At 41.0% G+C, this 19,663-nt stretch overlaps 1 pseudogene; it reads right to left on the bottom strand.

The window, feature by feature from the left end:
* Positions 1-221: 221 nt before the first annotated feature.
* Positions 222-19,663, bottom strand: part of LOC132819985 (sodium- and chloride-dependent neutral and basic amino acid transporter B(0+)-like) — a 41,798-nt pseudogene continuing 22,356 nt past the window's right edge.

A 19,663-nucleotide genomic window follows, 5' to 3' on the forward strand; every position in this document is an offset into this window, starting at 1 on the left:
TCATAGGTTTTTTTTACAAATAAAGGCGTAACATCTGCAATTGTCTAACCAGTCAGCACCTCCCCTGAGTTTAGGGAAGGCTGGAAAATTATGGTCAGTGGTGCTTTAATTTCTACACTTGCTTCCCTAAATGTTCTTGGATGCATGACACCTGCTTCTGGACCTTGTCAATTTAAATATTGATTGCCTACTCAAAACTTCTTCCTGGTGAATATTGATCTTTATCGTGATAGAGCTTCCTCCTCCATTACTATAACTGGTGTCGCTTCCATCTCCTTGGTAAAGACAGATGCAAGGTATTCAGTTAACACCTTAGTCATGTCTCTTGTCTCCATATTTCCTATATTTCAACTTGTGGGCCAAGTGCTGGAAAGTGAGATTAATGTAGAATTAACATAATTTTGGTTGTACAGACTTGAGGGCCAAAGGTCCTCTTCTGTACTATAGGATTCTATGATTCACTGTGTAAACCACCTTTTTTACCCAAATTGACTCAACTCCTCATTTTGCTATTAATGTGCCTATAGAAGACTTTGGGATTCCTTGATATGTTTGGCTGACAGTGCTTTCTCATCAGTGCTTTCTCATCAGTTAGTACATTTGGCTGGACAGCTGTCTTGAAATGCTGAGAGATGTCAGAGGTGCGTTTCAATTCCTGCACCAGCTGAAGATACCACGAAGTATCAACCTCTCCCCTTCCCTGAGGTGTGGTGATTCTCACATTAAACCATCACTCGTCGCCTCTCTGTGGCCCAGGAGGCCCATGGTGGCTTTACCTCTGACCTTAATCTTCTTATTAAACCCCCTTCACTTCTCCAATATGCTTTTCACTTCCCCTTTGAACCTTAGTGTTCTGCTTGAAGTTTTTGTCTTGACACTCATCATAACCTCACTTTTTCTTCTTCATTTTGTATTCTATCTCCTTTGTTCATCCTCAGAGCTCTGGATTTGTTTGTTCTCCTTTTGCTTTTTGAGGGAACATACCTTGATTGTACCTGAATCATGTCTATTTTAAACATAGCCCTTTGTTCAGTGACTGTTTTTCCCACCATAATTTTGTTCCTGTCTCTCTGGCTCAGCTCCATTCTTTGCCCATTGAAGTCAGCTCTCCTCCAGTTAATTCTTCTTATTCTGGACTGCCAATTATCCAATTTTATCACCACCCCTGGTCCAAAACCAAACCAGCAGTGGGGTTCTAAATGCTGGGAGCTTATTTAGACTGAACTTAATTCTTTGTGATTTATGAAACAGTGTCTCATTTTACTGAGTATCCTTGTCTAGAGAGGGTTGATTGCTCATGTGGAAACATAGCAAATGACTAAGCTACAACTTACCTGTGTTACAAACAGAAGGCCAAGGAAATAAAATAACAAACAAAGACCAGCTGTCAGATAAAGACGCTTTGGCCTAAGGAACTCAGGAAACTGGTCCAGCAGGCTTGTTATTACTGTTTCTACTGAAAACAAAAGTTATCAGTGATTAATTAATGATTTATACCAAGTCTTAGATAAATCCACCACCAGAGAAATGGCAGCCAAGAGAACTAAGGAGCCAATGGGGAGAGATTTCTCTGTCTATGGGCAGAATTGTATAAGAGCAATGTTTGGAAAATGGAGGCTTGCTAATGTCTCCTGAAAGTAACTCACCATCTCAGGGTGGGTGACAGAAGATTCTGAGATGTGGGCTATAGGCTGTGATTCAGTGGGAACGACAATATTAGACATTTAGTTCAACAATGTGTGGGAGAACTCTCTCAGATTGTATTGCAGAAGAGTTTGCAATACTGATTGGGAAGATTGTACCTTTGCTGTTTCTGATGCCAGGCAGTTCATCTGGTTTATTTTTCCTATCAGAGTAATGAGCCACAACTGAGTGGCTTGCCACTTTATTTCAGAGAGGCTTGTTGTTTCATGCCTCACAATTAATATGTTACCACAGCACTGTGGGGCAGCAAGGTTGCTCAGTGGTTAGCATTGCTGCCTCACAGTGCCAGGGACCCAGGTTCAATTCCAGCCTTGGGTGCCTGTCTGTGTGGAATGAGTGTGGGTTGTGATGTCTGCATGGGTTTCCTCCGGATGCTTGGTTTCCTCCCACAATCCAAGGATGTGCAAATTAGGTGAGTTGGCCATGCTAAAATGCCTGTAGTATTAGGTGCATTAGTCAGGAGTAAACGTAGGAGAATGGGTCTGGGTGGGTTACTCTTCGGAGGGTCGGTGTGTACCTGTTGGGCCAAAGGGTCTGTTTCCACACAGTAGGGAATCTTATCTAATATAATAACCTGTAAGACATTATATAAACCCTGCATAATTATGTGACTTAAGAGCAGAAAGGTCTCAGAAACTATCTTGACTTGGGCCACTTCAAGCATGACATACTGACAAACTGTGCTGCATGTTGTAATTGAGTACTTTCATACTCACCGAGAAGCGTACATGAATATAATGTTTGAATATAACAGTGAGCTGCAATAAATATTCTGTTGGATTCTTTAATAACATAAAGCATTGAAGCAAAATGCACATCAAGGATTCCAGGGTCTAACATATGATTATGGTTCTGAGGTTTTCAAGAAGGTCTCTCACACACAATCTCCTTCTATAAAAGGCATTAGGTGTCAGATGGGTTTTTCTGACACAATGATAGCTCTACAGTCAAAATTACTGACAGCAATGTTATTTCATCCAGGTTTATTTGATTGAATTCAAATTCCTCAGACACTGACGTGAAACACAACCAGAAACTATTGGAAACACTCTGCAGGTTTGGCAGCATCTGTGGAGAGAAAGCAGAATTAACATTTCAGATCCAGTGACCCTACTTCAGAATGCTGTTTTTTGAAGAAGGGTCACTGGACACAAAACATTAACTCTGCTTCCTCTCTACAGATGCTGCCAAACCTGCTGAGTTCTTCCTGCAATTTCTGATTTCCAGCATCTGCAGTTCTTTTTTGACATAGAGGTGAGGGTTGATCTCATGTCTCCAGGTCATTTATCCAGGCCTCCAGATTAGTCTGTTAACTGAATCACAACATAATTGCTGCTCAGTACATTTTAACAAATCCTGTTCCTGATGAGAAGGGTCTAGATGTACATCAAAAATGATAGTTATTATATTGAGACACCTAGAACTTGGCAGCAGAAACAGAAATATGAGTTGTATGATACAACAGAAAGAACAAGGAAAGGGGAAGCAATGGCCTAATGGTATTACCGTTGGACTGTTAATCCAGAGATTATACCCAAGGGACCCAGGCTCAAATCCTGCCACGGCAGTTGGTGGAATTAAGAATCTAATGATGACCATGAATTGATTGTTGGAAAAGCTGACCTGATTTCCTAATGTCTTTTAGAGAAGGAAGCTGCCATCCTTACTTGGCCTGGCCTAGATGTGGCTCCAGACCCATTGCAATGTGGTTGACTCTTAACTGCCATCTGGGCAATTAGAGATGGGCAATAAATGCTGCCTAGCCAGCAATGATCTCATCCCATGAATGAATGAAGAAAAACAAAATTGTGAACAGCGACTGAACATGAATGCAGATTTTTAAAAAACATGAATTCCACTGTAAATCTTCCAGATGTTAGGTAACAATGACCTGAATATTTCTTTCCTACAACTTGGAACACGCTTCATTCAACCAAGCTGAGGTTTCATTAAGACATTGTGGAGAATTTGACTCTCGAGTAACATTGTTTTCTCATGCATTACAATCATCAGCAGTAGTTCCAAACATAATAGCTTAGATAAGTTCCTTTTATAGAAGTAGAAAGAGATTGGTTAAATTAAGTAACATTATTGTTGAACTTAAAAGATGTCATTCTTACCAAAACTTGCAAACAATGTGTCAAGTCCCAAAGTGAGCAGCATGAAGAAAAATAAAATGGACCATAAAGTTGCCCATGGCAACTGTGCAAGGGCCTCTGGGTAGGCAATAAAGGCCAAACCAAACCCTGAACAATGGATACAAAACAAATGATAATATTAGTCCTGCATACAATCAACACACACTGCTACATTTAATTCCGTATAGTCACTGATGTTGAGGCAAATTCAAAAAGTCTCAGCTGAGACATTCCAATTACTTCTGGAACATACCATGTGGCACACCCTGAATATAAGGATGAATGTATGGACATGAGATCAGTAATTCAGAATGGTGAGATTGTGACATCTTAATTGTGAACTGGATATGTCGAAGGCCAGTAATTTCATATCTGAAACTATGTTAAATCAGTTCTGTACATTTGTTGAATAGTGCCTACTTTCAATGGGAATCAATAATTTTAAAGAAACTTGTTTTTTTATAGGTATTTTTATTGAAAATTTAACATTTTTACAAGTTTACAAAATAAAAAAAACCCAAGCACAAACATTGATATACAATTAAATCTTAAATAAATAACAACCAAAATTTAACAAAAAAAACCGACAAAAAAAACTCAACTAACTACTAATCTAACCGACAACTAACCAGAGTGCAGAATTAAGTCTCTTACATTATTAAATTAAGAGAAACAAAAACCCAACGGATAACACAGAAATTGGGTACTGAGATACATACTGGGAATGTATTAACATCATACGTAACAAAACCCGTATTCGTGCGGGATTCCTCTCCCAAGGGGCCACGGACCAGCCAGGTTCGCCATTTCAATTAAATAAAAGCCCTTGTTAGGACGGCCGAAATATATGTATTTATATAATTCAAGAAGGACTGCCATATTTTATGGAATAATTTGGTCTTTTGGTGCACCATATTTGTAAGGAAATCAAGGGGAATACATTCCATAACTAATCTGTGCCAAATTGAAAGTCCAGGGGGGCCCTCAGCCACCCAGTTTACCAAAATATTTTTCCTTGCATAGAAAGAGAGAATAGAAAATAATCTCTTCCCGTGCATATCCAGGGAGGGTGAGTTCGAAAAGCCCAAAAAGAGAGATACAGGTTCCACTCTAATTTCCGTTCCTAAGATTTCTGTCATAGCAGTTGCTACTTTAGTCCAATATCTACGGATCTTATGACAGGTCCATAGGCAATGTACAAAAGTGCCCACCTCTATTTTACATTTGGGACACATTGGAGATGTTCCTGCCTTAAATTTTGCCAATCGATCCGGTGCTATATGGGCCCTATGAAGTATCTTCAGCTGAATAGCCTGAGTTCTGTTGCAGATGGTGATTCTTCTGGCATTTTCCCAAATGTCATTCCATGTTTCTATAGAGATTTCTAGTCCCAAATCCTGATCCTATATTTTAAGCAGATTGTCTATATCTCCCGATACTTCACCATGTAGTAAATGATAAATAGTACTGATGGAAGATACCCCCACTGGCCATAGCATTCTACATTCTATATCTGATTTATAAAGACAATCTAATAACGTAGTCTTCTTCTGTATGTAATCTCAAATTTGGAAGTATCAAAAGAGGTCTCCATTAGGTAATCCGAATTTCTGACGCAGCTGTTCAAAAGACATCAGGATCCCTTCTTTAAATAGATCCCCTAAACAAGAGATACTCCTGGATCTCCAGAATTTGAAAGTGGCACCTGTAAACCCCAGTTGAAATCCCCATGCTCCCACTATCGGAGCATAAGGGGATGTTTTATGTGAGTTGCCCTCATTTTGCCGCATTATATTCCAAGCTTTAATTGTGTTTAGTATTATGGGGTTTTTACAGTGATCCGTAATGATTTTCCTCTTGTCTGAAAATAAAAGGTTAATAAGTGGGCATTTTACTTGAGAAGCCTCGATGTCCAGCCACATTGATTGCGGGTCAGACAAGACCCAATCAGCTATGTAACTTAATAGGGAACTTAACTGATATTTCCTAAAATCTGGGAAATCCAATCCTCCCCTTGCCTGTGGAAGCTGTAGCTTCTTCAGCTTAATGAGGGGCTGTCTATGATTCCAAATAAAGAAACCCAACCAGCCTTATGATTTACGTAGTGCCAGCCTCAGCAGCATCACCAGAAGCATTCTCATAGGGTATAGGAGACGGGGCAGGACATTCATTTTAATTAGTGCTATTCTACTAGCCAGGAAATTGGAAGGTCTCCCCATCGCTGGAGGTCCTGCCTTATCCTTTCCAGTAAATGCACAAAGTTAGCCTTGTATAACTGACCAAATGCTGGGGTAATAAAAATGCCTAATTATAAAAAACCCTCCAGGGACCACTGAAAGGGAAAGTGGGATCCATCCAATAAGTGGGATATACTAGCAAGGCCACCCATTGGCAGAGCCTCCGATTTTGAGAAATTAATTTTATAGCCTGAAAATACACTAAACTTAGATTAAGCGAGGCACGGACATCAAAGGATTACTGAGGAATAGAAGAACATCATCTGCATAAAGGGTAATTTTATGTTTACCTGTACCAATCCTCGGGGTCGTCATATTAGGGTCGGCCTGTATAGCTTCTGCTAGTGGCTCAATTATTAGCGTAAATAGCAATGGCGAGAGAGGACATCCCTGACGGCAGCCCCTATCCATACTGAAGTTATCCGAGCCTAATCCATTGGTAATCACAACTGCTTTGGGATCACTATACAGTGTTGAGACCCATTTGGTAAACACCTTTCCAACGCCAAAGCTTTCCAATGTGTAAAACAAATATGACCATTCAACCCTGTCGAATGCCTTTTCCGCATCTAATGAGACTACTATTCCTGGTATCTTTCCCTGATGGCAGGCTTGAATCACATTCAAAACCCTTCTAACATTATTGGATGATCTACGGCCCTTAATAAACCCCGTCTGATCCTCCTTTATGATATGTGGCAATACACTTTCTAGCCTCAATGCTAACGTTTTAGAGAGGATTTTGAAATATACATTTAGCAAGGATATTGATCTGTATGACGCACAATCTTCTGGGTCCTTTCCTTTTTTAAGGATAAGAGAGATATTTGCCTCTTTCAGTGAAGGCGGGAGACAGCCCTGACTGGATGAGTAGTTCGTGTAAAAAATGAGGTCTGCAGATGCTGGAGATCACAGCTGAAAATGTGTTGCTGCTTAAAGCACAGCAGGTTAGGCAGCATCTCAGGAATAGGGAATTCGACGTTTCGAGCATAAGCCCTTCATCAGGAATGGGTAGTTATACATGTCCAAAAGTGGACCAGCCAATATTCCTGTAAATTCTTTATAGAATTCAGCTTGAAAGCCATCTGGGCCAGGTGCCTTACCGCTCTGAAGTTGCCTGATTGTGTCAAGTATTTCTTGGATTGTTAGGGGAACATTCAAGACCGATATCTGTTCCTGAGTTAGGTCCAGAAAGGTCAAGTTTTTTAAAAATGATTGCATCCTCCAAGTCCTGTCTTCACAATCCTGTGATTTATATAAATCAGAATAAAATTTTCTAAAGATTGCGTTAATCCTTTTACGATCATGAGTAAAAATACCAGTACTTTCCTTGATAGACGTGATATTTGAGGGGCCTTCTTTTTCTTTGCAAGAAATGCTAAGTATTTACCAAATTCATATGACCTTTGTTTTGCAAATAATATTTCCCTCTTAGCCGTTTGGGTAAGCGTGGTGTTTAAAGCTGTCCTAAGGGCCATAATCCTTTGCAATTTGATAATAGAAGGTCTGTCAGCGTATGCTGTTTCAGCTGCTTTTAAGCGAGCTTCGAGCAGACGCTGCTGTTCTCCCTTTAATTTTTTCTGGGTCGCTGAGTATGAGATGATCAAACCTTGTGCATAAGCTTTGATGGTCTCCCACATCATTGATTGGTTGCTAGCAGTACCTAAATTAATTTCTAAAAAAGTTTTAAATTCTTGAGAGAAGTACTTTACAAATTTACTGTCTTTCATCAGGAAGGGGTCCATACGCCAATGCCAGGGTGATGTCTCATTGTTCCTCGCCTTGATTTCCATATATACAGCAGCGTGATCAGAAATTGTAATACTGCCTATTTTACAGGATGATATGGAATTTTAAAAAATCGAGGGGCAAAAAACAGATCAATTCTGGTATGGCATTTGTGTGGATTGGAGTAAAAAGAAAAATCTCTGCCCTGTGGATGAAGGCATCTCCATATATTTAATAGTCCTAACTGTTTGTTCAAGTCCACCAATTGTCTAGATCTGGGAGATACTCCTGCAGTACTCTTGGGAATCCTATCTATTTCCGGATCCATAATACAATTAAAGTCTCCCGCTATAATTGTATGACAGGCACCGAGAGCCATCAACTTTGAGAAGGCTTCCATTATAAATTTAAAAGGAAGTGCCGGGGGCAATACAAATTTAAAATCCCATATTTCTCTCCATTTATAAGGGCTTTAATCAGAATATATCGTCCAGATTCGTCTTTTATCTGATTTAGGATTTTGAAAGGGAAATTCTTCCGAATAAGAATAACAACTCCCCTGCGTTTTGAGCTAAAAGAAGAAAAAAAGGCCTGATCAAATCCACCCTGTCGTCATTTCAAGTGTTCTTTATCCAATAAGTGTGTCTCCTGTAGGAGAGCTATATCAACCCTTTCTTTCTTGAGGTTTGATAATATTTTCTTCCTTTTGACTGGTGAATTACTCCCCTTGACATTCCAGGTGCACCACTTAACCGACTGATCAACCATAATCGTCCAGGCAAATCCGAGACCCCTCGGGAGGGGAAACCCTATCCAGAACATCCCGAGCATAGAGCATATAAAATTCACAAAAATAAAGGCTCTCTAATACACTCACAACAGTAAAATAAAAAACTATTTTGAAATAAAAAAAATAAAACGTATTTAAATGGAGATTTTCCCCCTTGTTCCCGGGGGTATCACTTCCTTTCCAAAAGTCTATTGTATCCCCTCCAAACCAGTGCCCCACCCTTGACCCAGGCGCTCCTCAATAGGATGAAGAAAATTCAAATATACTACAGAACTAGAGTTAACAGTGAGCACCCTACTCGCCCCACCCCAACCTACACCAACGCCTGGATATATTTGGTAATGTTAATACCATGTATAAACATATATAACTATGAAATTACAACCTCAACAAGTAATAATTAAATATAATAATACAAAATAACAAGGGAAAACAACCCCGCTCCTAGAGACAGGTAAAATAGTATAAGGTAACCACCTCCCCCCACCAACATTAACTAGACCCCCAGCCTATATATATATATAAAATAAAAAAACAAGGAGGTGGAGAAAATCGTTAAGTAGAGAACAAATAAATAAATCCCTCTCCCCACCCCCCCCCCCCCCAAGATAATATTAAACAGTAAGGTAAAAAAATGATTAATATATTTAAAAAAAGGGAGGGTGGGATGTAAACCGGAGTGGGGGGAAAGCAAACCAACATCAATTATCTCTTACAATTTATCTAAGAGAGTCCAAAAATTCCTTGGTCTTTTCCAGCGATCCGAAGTTATACATGGACCCTTCATGGTTAAAGCGTAGCGTCGCTGGGTAGCGCAAGGAGTACTGAATACTTAAGTCCCTTAAACACTTCTTCGCCTCATCAAACACCTTCATCTTTCAGACCAGAGCTGGGGAAAAGTCCTGGAATAACATGATCTTGGATCCTTTATAGATCATGGCTTGGAGATCTTTTCCAAGATTTCTGGAGGCTTCTAAAAGTATCTGCCTCTCCTTATAACTCTGCAGCCGGAACAGGACCGGGCGGGAACGCTGGGTTGAGCCGGATCCGCGTATTGCAACCCAGTAGTCCCATTCCACCCTTACCTGGCCTGATCCAGCCTCCAGATTTAAAAGCTGTGGAAGCCACTGTTCAAGGAACACTGTAAGCTGGCCTTCCTCTTCCCGTTCGGGAAGGCCCAGCAAATGAATATTTTTTCTACAGCCTCAATTCTCAAGGTCGTCAATGTCATTCTCTAAGGTCCAGACTCGCTGTTTGAGAATCCGGACCTGATTCACGGCCGATTGTGCTGTAGTTTCGGAGGTCGCGGCCTTTAGCTCCGCCCCTCCGACTCAGCGCTCGATTTCCTTGATGTCTTGCTTTTGCAGCGCTGCCGAGAGTGAGTCCCATCGGCCTCAGGATTCTTCTATAAAAGCGTCAATCTTTGCATGAAGTTTGGATATTACTCCCACGAGGCTCGCCACCGAAAGTAAGCCCCCCGGGTCGCTTGCGGACGCCTCTTCTGCAGCTGGAGAGGGTGGGGGAGGGGTTCCTGCTTGCTGAGAGCTGCAGGCTCCCCTTTAGTCATTTTTACTGGAGATGAAATTGTTTAAATTCAATACTAAACAACTAATTACATTAAGTAAAAACTATTTTAAATGATTTGGTGAGTGTGGTGGGGGTGGGCGACCCACTTTGCCCAAGTCTTGGGAGGAGCACTGTAGACTCAGACTTGCTGGGTCGCTGCCATCTTGGATTCCCAAAGAAACCTGGTTGATAGATCTTCTAAGTTTAAACCCATTCTAGCTAAGTTAAATCATTGCCCATGGTGGTTACTGGGTAAAACATTTACATGCATGCTGTTATCAATGGAGTAGTGGATGAGTGGGAGATAATGCACTCCTCCAGCCTCAGTCTAACAAGAGGGCAGTGACAAGGAGTTCAGAACAACTGGAATATCCAGACCTGTCCTTGCTGGTGGTTCTTCCTTGCCACTCAAGCTAGTGTACAATGGAACACTTGCTATCAACAGGAACATGGTGGATCAAACCACTGGCTTCCTGAAGGTGTCAAATCAAGTTCAAATGGAGTACATCTCAAAATCACTAGAGGTTTGCTGAATCTCTCAAATCTTGCTTCCAGGACAGCAGAGTTATCCTGGGAGAATGAATAGGAGGAGGCAGGTGGTGGTGGTTGGCATGGTTGTCCCTGGACAGATACTCAGGTTATTCACTAATCTAATCACTGCCACGCAATAATTGTTCTACCATTCCCTAGCTATCAACCCAACTTTTATTTAACATCAAAATAAATCCGGAAATAGAAGCCACTAATAAACACAATCATTCCATGAGAACTTCATTGTGCACCAATTCCAATAATGTAGGAAAAGTTGATCTTTCTGTTACTGAATTCTCTGAGCACCTGTCTTATGTTTGCCTGTTGCCCTGTTACTATCATTCTCAATTATTTTTCTGTTCCTTTCTCGTTCCATTAATCCCATTGACTCAATGCTCTTTTGGGCAAATTACACTCAGGCCCAGGTGTCCTCTAGTACCCCATCGATGTCTAACAAATGACACATATGTGCTATCCTGCAGCAGAATAGTATGGTTAACTTTGTATTTACCTGACCGTGCAACCTCTGAAACAGGCTTGTTTTGCACATGAGCCATGTGTCCAAGAGTGGAGAAGATGATAAATTCCGCAAACACACTCGTAGCACAATTAACAACACAGACAATGATGGTATCTTGCTAACAGTTGTTGTGGAATTTGTTGTAGGATGACAATGTGATTAAACTGCCCCAACCCACTGATGTCGAGTAGAAAATTTGTGTTGCAGCATCTTTCCAGACCTGATAAATAGAAGGGAGAATTCATCAGCGCTGAACGATTTCACTTGAACTCATTCAACTGAAAAACTACATTGACCACAAGAAGCATAGTGTGAGTTAGTCCAGCAGCTCAATGTGATCTGACTGAATTAAACTAGCTCTGATCAACACCATCTCACTTAATAGGAGGGCCATCATTTGATTTTCCTTTGACTACTTGCTGCCAACTTTAAGATTTTCCCTCCAAAATTGACTCATAGCAGAAATAAAACCCCACTGGACCAAAAATCTGATCTTCTGCAAAGTCATTGCTATTTTCTGCACTGCAGTCTGTTAAGTAAAATGTAAACTGCACACATTGGGGTTAATTTGGATCACAAAAATGATTTAAATTAGATTTAAAATAGGTATGAATGTCAAACTGAGTGCACATTTGTAACAAACCATCTTATACTTAAATGGTGAGGCTCCAGATGCTCCTTGTTATTTATGTGTAAATTCCACAGCAATTTCTGACTGCACTCAGAGGTTCAGAGAAATATCTCTGATATGCACCACTCTGCTGTTATAAAAATGATATCTCCTGACATTTACAAACTTGGCTCAGTGTGAAATTACCTATTACATGCGTAGAGTCACATTATTATTGTTGATGTGGAAGAAGGGTTTGGGGGGGAAGGGGGAGAAGATCAACTGAAAGGCAGGATCTTAGCTCTCAGTAGCTCCCCCAAGTCCTCCCATCTATATGTAGTAGAGTCCTTCAAATAAGTGTTGATGCATTTAGATGAATTCCCTCTTCTTGGAAGCCCGATAGGAATTCAACAGGATTTTGATTTCGCCTTACCTCATGATTGTCCGCTGGTCTCCACAAGTAGGTGCAGAACCAGGGAGGAGATGTTTCAATGGCCATTCATTGGCCACTTAAACACCATAAGTAATGGCAGAGCATCAAAATCCATCCATGAATCTTCTGCCACCACGATAGATGAGTGACAAGAAGCTACAAACTAATGCTTTCCCACCTAATTTCATGTCCCATTGCTCCCAAATTGTCATTTGGAAGGGCATAAAATTCTGCATTTTATTTCTGAACTACTCTAAGTTCACTCATTGAGAGTTACATTTCCTTCACTATCACAGTTCGTGTGCTGTTAATTTTGCAATCAAACGATTTACTTGGTTAAGCAGATGCTCAGTTGCTTTCTCTCTGTAGTCACATCTCAGGTACAGATGATATTGTGACAATGCCATCTCCCACTTCTCGATAAACTCCAAATGTCATTGACATTAAACAGGTCAGGAGATGTCAAATGGACTACCACAGCTTTGCCGTTCTCAAGGGCAAGTAGAGATGGGCAGTGAATGCTGGCCAGCCAGCAATGCCCATATCCCACCAATGTATATTGAACAAATACTGATGACATAGTCTCATAAGTGATTGTAACTGAAAATCTGATTACTGAATCAATCCATGATTTCAGAAAGAAAGAGGCACTGAGAATAAACAATCCTTTGCATCCCACTGCCGATCTCATCCAGTTGTATCTAATCTCATCATCCTAGCCCTTAGCATTGATTCCCTCCTGCTCATACCAAGATGATTACATCAATAAACTAACTCATTAGAATTCATCACAAAGTCTCAGCTAGCTTTTCGCAACATGTGCAAAATGATCTTTCCAAATACAAACAAAAGACTGAAAGGTACATTTCAATTCTAAATTTTAATACCTCAATCAGACAAAATAAAAGAAGGAACAGTTAAATAAAAAAAGTGATTTTTGAAATTCAATTGATTCTGTTGTTGAGCTTACCTGAGCATCAGCCAGTTTGGAGAAGTCTGAATGGCTTCCGATGTAGAATTCAATTCCTTTAGAGGCTCCCTCCAGGGTAACCCCTCGGATCAGGAGTATCGTCACAACCACATACGGGATAATTGCAGTGAAATAAACAACCTGAGAATGGAGAATAAATTGGAAGATTTTCCTGTATTAGTGGTACAACATTTACTTTATTGGATCCAGCTGATTGTAAACTGATAGGAATATAAACAAAGAGTGAATCAGAAGACAGTTGGCTACATGATGGGGATATTTAACACTGAGCTACATGTTGGAAATAAGTTTAAATTCTACAATATTATTTTTAGTTTTATAATTAATCACATTCAGGGAAATGACAGATGTATTCAGGAGAATTGATGAGAACTTCACGAATATATTCAACACTTCATATTTCATGATTCTTTACTATTCTAATAATCCAGACAAATGGTAAATAAAACCCTGACCCTAATCTGCTCAGTCCCTTCCCCCAGTCCTGCCCAGCCTTCAGCAGCAATTGGAATTTCCCCCAGAGTCCCTGTGTCAGTGACTGAAACCCTTAGAATGAGGGACACATTCAGGAATTTGGGGGCATTGCTGGGGCTAGAAATTAGTTATGTTCAATTTCAGTTGTGAATATTACAATTTGTGACTGTTCTTCACACTTCTTTTTCAAACTTATTTCAGCCTCGTCATTTCTCTGATTGTTATGTTGTTCAGAGCAGGACCCACACAGTTTGTGGCTGAACACTTGGCAGGTGATTGAGCGGCATGAGGTGTCATATCTGCTCCTCTTCAAGGCTGTATCCCCTCAAAGGGTAACCATGCTCTGTGGAAGCTACAAAGGATTACTGCACACTAGTTCATTTTCTGTTCTCTATACCTTGCAGGAACTGTTAACATCACCAAGGATATAAAATATGCACTTCACAACAGTCAATAAATTCTAGTTTTATTCTTACAGGGAATCTGTATTTTGTCAGTAGTTGTAACTGTCTTCATCACCAGTCATTTACCTTTCCTGAAGATTTGATTCCTTTCAAAAATGCTGCCCCAACCATCAGCCAGGCTAGAAGCAGACAGAGGGCTAAATGCCAGACTATCTCCCCAGTCTCATCCAATGAACTTGTACGGTGTAAAACTGCTTGACTGAGTTAAAAAAAGAGAAAATATTTTTCATAAGGGTCCTGTTTATTACACATAGATACTATGTGCTCAATGCATCTGAGTATTTAGTGCAATATACAGGGCTTTTAAAAATATTCAGTTGTTACAGAATAAGTCCTACTTTTAAATAAGAGAATGGTTACTGAAGTTTGATGTCCTTTATGTTTTTCTCTTTCTACATCTTATTCAAACAGAATATGGGTGCGTTGGCTATATTTGAATCTGCAACTGCATGAAAAAATTCGTGGCATGCCTTAATGGGCTCCATCTTATGCTCAAATTTACACTTGAAATGGAACAGTCAAATTAATCTCTTTAGCGAGAGTTCTAGTTGGGAAATCAGCCAGGGGTTCTCTACTCCTATATACCAATGATCTACCTTCAGAAGTCAGTACACATGTTGAGATTCCTATGTTTTCATATACTGCAAAATGGGCATGATCAGCAACCTTGTAAATTTATTGGCCATGTAAATGTAATGTTGAAGTAGGGCACTTCTCAAGCACCCTGCAGGTAATGGCCACTGATCAGATAATCCCTCAATGTATGTTCCAACCAGACATCACAGGCCCTAAGGCAGGCCTGGAAGTGCCCAGTCCTCCTCAGGTCTGAAAGGGCAAGGTATCTCCAATGTTTGATCAAGAGTTGAAGTCAACTGTTTCACATTGTTACTATTTTTGTTACGAACATGATGCTGATATTAAACCAACAAGATGTTTTGCTTAGAACAAATAAATAATGTGGTATATTAATTTTAGTGCTGGTGTGATGCCATGTTTCAATGTTATATATCCCAAAGACTGATGGATCGTATCAATAATTCACTCAACTGTTCCCAAGAAAAACATTCTAACTGTACCAAGCCAGCCTGCAAATACAAATTCACGATACAGTGTTTAATATTAATTGAGATTCTAAAACTGAACTATGTTTACTGGATAATCCTGAGTGTTCAAATAATTACAAGGGAACAAAATAAACAGAGCCGTACATTGGTCTCTCAGATCGAAGATTCTGAAGTCTTTTGGGTTTGGGGAAAAATGCTGTTTATTTTCAAGTTGAGGCAGATTTGCAGAAATCTTGGCAAATGCTAGCTGTGTAAAATGGTTGCTCCTAAAACAGAGAGGTAGTTTTAGGATCTAGAGTTTAGAAGAATGAAAGATTATCTCATTCAGACACACAAAATTCCTCACTGGACAATCCTGAAAAATGTGTTGCTGGAAAAGCGCAGCAGGTCAGGCAGCATCCAAGGAGCAGGAGAATCGACGTTTTGGGCATAAGCCCTTCTTCAGGAATCTGATTCCTGAAGAAGGGCTTATGCCCGAAACGTCGATTTTCCTGCTCCTTTGATGCTGACTGACCTGCTGCGCTTTTCCAGCAACACATTTTTCAGCTCTGATCTCCAACATCTGCAGTGCTCACTTTCTCACAGGACAATCCCACCATTTGTGGAGGAGGAGTTTGAAAACACATTCAATACTATGCACTTGGCTCGTTAATAAGAACCTGTGGTGTTGGAGGAAGGATAATAGCACAGGCAGAGGAATGACTAACTAATAGAAGACAGATTTGCGATAATGGGGGCATTTTCAGGATGGCCTATAACTAATGTAGTGCTCTAGGGCTGGGGCCACAATTATTTACAATATATGAATGACTTTGATGAGGAAAGTGAATGGACTATCGCCAAGTTTGTGGATGATATGAAAATAGATGGGAAGGCAAATGGTGAGGATGACACACAGAGACTGGAGGGATACAGGCAGAGTAAAAGAGTGGGCGATAAAACATGGCAGATTGAATAGGGAAATCCCTGGCAATTACAGACCAGGCAGTCTTACGTCTGTGGTCAGCAAGGTTTTGGAAAGAATTCTGAGGGGTAGGATTTATGACTATTTGGAAAAGCATAGTGTGATTAAAGGCAGTCAACATGGCTTTGTGAAGGGCAGGTTATGCCTCACAAATCTTATTGAGTTCTTTGAGGAGGTGACGTAACAGGTCGATGAAGGTCGAGAAATGGGTGTGGTGTATATGGACTTCAGCAAGGCATTTGATAAGGTTCCCTATGGTAGATTCATTCATAAAGTTAGGAGGTATGGGTTACAGGGAGATTTGGTTGTCTGGATTCAGAATTGGCTGGCTGACAGAAGGCAGAGAATGGTTGTAGATGGAAAGTATTCTGCCTGGAGGTCAATGTTGAGTGGGGTCCCACAGAGCTCTGTTCTTGGACCTCTGTTCTTCGTAAATTTTATAAATGATTTGGATGAAGAGGTTGAGGGGTGGGTTAGTAAATTTGCAAATGACACAAAGGTTGGAAGTGCTGTTGATAGTATCGAGGGCTACTGTAGGTTGCAGCACCTCATAGACAGGATGCAGAGCTGGGCTGAGAAATGGTAGATGGAGTTCAATCTGGATAAATGCGAAGTGATGCATTTTAGAAGGGGAAGGTTGAACTTGAATGCTGAATATAGGATTAAAGACAGGATTCTTGGCAGTGTGGAGGAACATAGGGATCTTAGTGTTCAAGTGTATAGATCCCTCAAAGTTGCCACCCAAGTGGATAAGGTTGTTAAGAAAGCATGTGGTGTTTTAGCTTTCATTAACAGGGGGATCGAGTTTAAGAGCCGCAAGGTTTTGTTGCAGTTCTACAAGTCCCTGGTGAGACCACACTTGGAATATTGTGTCCAGTTCTGGTCGCCCTATTATAGGAAAGATACAGAGGCTTTGGAGAGGGTGCAAAGAAGGTTTACCAAGATGCTGCTTGTCTTACAAAGAGAGGTTGACTAAGCTCGGATTTTTCTCGCTGAGATTAGGAGGAAGAGAGGTGACCTGATTGAGGTATACAAGGTAATGAGAGGCATGGAGAAAGTGAGGACTGCAGATGCTGGAGATCAGAGCTGAAAATGTGTTGCTGGAAAAGCGCAGCAAACAGGCAGCATCCAAGGAGCAGGAGATTCGACGTTTCGAGCATGAGCCCTTCTTCAAGAATGAGGACAGTGTGCCAAGCTGGCTAAGATAAAAGGTAGGAAGGAGGGACTTGGGGGAGGGGTGTTGGAAATGCGATAGGTGGAAGGAGGTTAAGGTGAAGGTGATAAGGTGAGGGTGATAGGCCGGAGGGGGGGGGGGGGGCGGAGAGGTCAGGAAGAAGATTGCAGGTTAGGAAGGTGGTGCTGAGTTCGAGGGTTGGGACTGAGACAAGGTGGGGGGAGGGGAAATGAGGAAACTGGAGAGAAATCTGAGTTCATCCCTTGTGGTTGGAGGGTTCCTAGGCGGAAGATGAGGCGCTCTTCCTCCAGCCGCCGTGTTGCTATGGTCTGGCGATGCAGGAGTCCAAGGACCTGCATGTCCTTAGTGGAGTGGGAGGGGGAGTTGAAGTGTTGAGCCACGGGGTGGTTGGGTTGGTTGGTCCAGGTGTCCCAGAGGTGTTCTCTGAAACGTTCCGCAAGTAGGTGGCCTGTCACCCCAATATAGAGGAGGCCATATCCCTCATGAGAGGCATGGATAGAGTCAACAGCCAGAGAGATTTCCCCAGAGCAAGATTGACTGGCACAAGGGGTCATAGTTTTAAGATTTTAGGAGGAAGGTATAAAGGAGACGTCAGAGGTAGGTTCATTACGCAGAGAGTTGTGAATGCATGGAATGCATTGCCAGTTGTGGTAGTGGAAGAAGAGTCATTAGGGACATTTAAGTGACTGCTGGACATATACATGGATAACAGTGAGTTGAGGGGTGCGTAGGTTCGGTTATTTTATTTTACATTAGGATTAAACCTTGGCACAACATGGTAGGCCAAAGGGCCTGTTCTATGCTGTACTTTCCTATGTTCTATGTAATTACACTTGCATTAAATTTAGGATAAAGCTACAATTATGATTTTCCAGTGTAGCACACTTGCATGCACTGGAAACTTTGTATATTAATACACAGGGATCATCTTTGTAGACAGAAAAACTGTGTATGAGCTCTGCCCCGATTCAAATGAACAGAATAGATGACAGCCATTAACTCGGGCAATGCTCTGGCCAATCTATCAACCTCCTGGTTTAAATTTAAACAAAATCTGCCAGGTAAATGTCAAATAGCTCTAATGGGCACATCCCTCAGTGTAACAACTCAACCAATCAGAGTTCACTTGTCAACCAATCGGAATGCACCTCTCATTCAGCATCTGTTATTTTCCACTAACATAAAACAAATGTTGGAAATCTGAAACAAAAGCAAAAATTTCTGGAGAAACTCAGCAGGTCTGGCAGCATCTATGGGGAGAAAGCAAAGTCAATGATTCAGGTCCAGTTCTGAAGAAAGATTGCTGGACCCAAAACATTAACTCTGCTTTCTCTCTGCAGATGCTACCAAACCTGCTGAGTTTCTCCAACAATTTCTGGGTTTTTTTTGTTCCTGTTATTTTCCCTTCACTTTAGTATTTCTTGCAAATTTTCAGAATGAATGGAAGACAGGAAGTTTTGACTTAATGTTTCTTTTGTCAGCATTAATCAAAGTCTGTCACACTAAACAACAATGTACTTACTCCCAATATTGCTCACTCGGACCCTGGTGAGGAATGGAGATTTCTGATCCAATTAGGCAAGTGTTATTATACGTCTGCAGCCATGTTGTATTAATGACTTCAAAATATCCATCATCCAGAGTAAGATTGCAAAATGGATCTAGAAAATGTTGAATGTGTTTTAGAACTTTACTGCTCCTTGTTGAACAATGCTGCCATTTCTAGTGGTACAATCAGGGTCTCTGGGCAACCCAACCCAACCTCATCCATTACATAAGGTGGAATCAGAGGCATAGACTGAGGTAGGAATATATAAAATGAAGAGCCTCTCTTCTTCCCAGTGTCCACTCATTGAATCCAGGGTAGGATGGTTTGAGGACGGCCTTTCTTGCCAGACGTAAATTGACTCCCTAAGAGATGTCTTAAATGGGTATGCTGGCTGCCATTGGCATTCTTATGTATGTGTTGAAGGGTGGGGGTGGGGAAGGGGCACAATATGTGGGTTCACTCTATCTGGTCTGTTGTTTCCTAGGAGGGTAGATTTTCAGGTGGGTGCCCAATAGAGGTATCCAATGACATAGAAGAAAATTGCATTGTTCAATTACTGGCTTCCATAAAGTGTTTGGTACTAGTGGTAGATGCAAGTGGCCCAAAAGCTCCCTTAACACACAAATAGGTACATCAACAGTGAAGGTTCCCACTTCATGAAGATGCATCCTATGACACTCAATAGCATATCCTGCATGTGAAAGA

Source organism: Hemiscyllium ocellatum, chromosome 11 (assembly GCF_020745735.1).
Source record: "Hemiscyllium ocellatum isolate sHemOce1 chromosome 11, sHemOce1.pat.X.cur, whole genome shotgun sequence".
Taxonomy (NCBI): Eukaryota; Metazoa; Chordata; class Chondrichthyes; order Orectolobiformes; family Hemiscylliidae; genus Hemiscyllium; species Hemiscyllium ocellatum.